This window comes from Scyliorhinus canicula, chromosome 25 (genome assembly GCF_902713615.1).
Source record: "Scyliorhinus canicula chromosome 25, sScyCan1.1, whole genome shotgun sequence".
Lineage (NCBI taxonomy): Eukaryota > Metazoa > Chordata > Chondrichthyes > Carcharhiniformes > Scyliorhinidae > Scyliorhinus > Scyliorhinus canicula.
In genome coordinates this window covers 12,221,327-12,222,795 of record NC_052170.1, presented here as the reverse complement: position 1 = coordinate 12,222,795, position 1,469 = coordinate 12,221,327, and the positions used below count along the sequence as shown (strand labels likewise).

Sequence of the window (1,469 nt, the reverse complement as noted above, 5' to 3'; positions counted from 1 at the left end):
ACACAAAGTGCAATAATATTCAGGTTCTCTACATACATCAAATGTCACTCTGAGGTGCATTAATACAATTATGATACATGTCATATTCACCGTATACATTCAATGTGAGTCAGATAGCCTGAGGGGGTTCTATACAATTCCCAGCCCCTCAGGTTCACTACGGCTGAAAGGTCTTAGACAGCGAGCTCCCCACACTGCGCCGCTGGCTTCATCAAGTCCTGCACTTTGGAATGTGTCACTCATTCGGGGACAACTCTTTGCGTTGGAAGACTGACAGGTTTCGGGCAGACCAAAGAGCATCTTTCACCGAGCTGATGATCCCCCAGCAGCATCTGATGTCCGTCCCTGGGAACAGCCCATGGAGCACAGAGTCCTGCTCGGGATGAACCGCGACAAAAAAAACACCTCATCTCTCTCCAGACCATCTTTGCAAGGGTACTTGCCCCCAAAGAGGTGGACAATGGAAAGCTCTGCAGGTAAGGGTAGCAGTATGCTGCTGCCTCACGGCGCCGAGGTCCCAGGTTCGATCCCGGCTCTGGGTCACTGTCCATGTGGAGTTTGCACATTCTTCCCGTGTCTGCCTGAGTCTCACCCCACAACCCAAAGATGTGCAGGTTAGGTGAATTGGCCACGCTAAATTGCCCCTTAATTGGAAAAAATGAATTGGGTACTCTAAATTTTTTTAAAAAAGGTAAGGCAGCAGTTAGTGGAGAGAAAGTGGCTAAACTTTCTCAGCCCTATGGGCGCCATATCATTGCGGCCACTTCATGGGGAAACTGATGTCAGCGCTAATTTGGATCTTGCTACAATGGCGGCTGCCCTCCATGCCCCCTCCCCCACCCCATTAGTGAAGTTTGTTCCATCGCACGCTGACACTCCTACCGCCAGCCCCTCAGCAGTACCCACACTGTGAAGCTGGCCAGTGGCCCCAGTCATAGATCTCTACCGCACAGAGGAGGCCCTTCGGCCCATCGCAACTGCGCCGGCCAAAAACAAACGCCTAAGTATTCTTTTTTTTTTAATGACTTTTTCTGAGTTACAAAGCCAGGGCTCAGAGTGTGGACCGGGGCGAACCCCTAATCCAGCTCCTTGCCTGCTCCAAAAACCAATTCAAATTGAATCCAATTCATGGTCCCCACAAGCGAGATATACCAGATCTGAGCCAAAAGGCAGAGCAGATACTACACTTGATCTTAGCCAAAAGGCCGAGAAGCGATCAGCTAAGTATTCTGATCCCACAAGCCTCGTTGAATGGGCCTGCTGACGCTGAAAGCCGGTCACTGTCCCTAATTGGACCCGGGCTGAGATTGTGCCCTCTGTTCCGAGACTCTCCCACATAGGGAAACAACCTCTCAGCATCTAACATGTCCAGCCCCCTGAGAATCCTGGATGTCTCGATAAGGTCACCGCTCATTCTTCTAAACTCCAATAAGTACAGGCCCAACCTCGCCTCATGAGAACATCACTCC

General features: G+C 50.7%; 1 non-coding gene across 1 annotated transcript; it reads right to left on the bottom strand.

Annotated features, from left to right (window-relative positions):
* Window positions 1-1,023: 1,023 nt before the first annotated feature.
* Window positions 1,024-1,217, bottom strand: LOC119957264. Its single transcript, XR_005458777.1, has one exon. It is a non-coding gene; the product is annotated as a U2 spliceosomal RNA (small nuclear RNA).
* Between the last annotated feature and the right edge of the window lie 252 nt (window positions 1,218-1,469).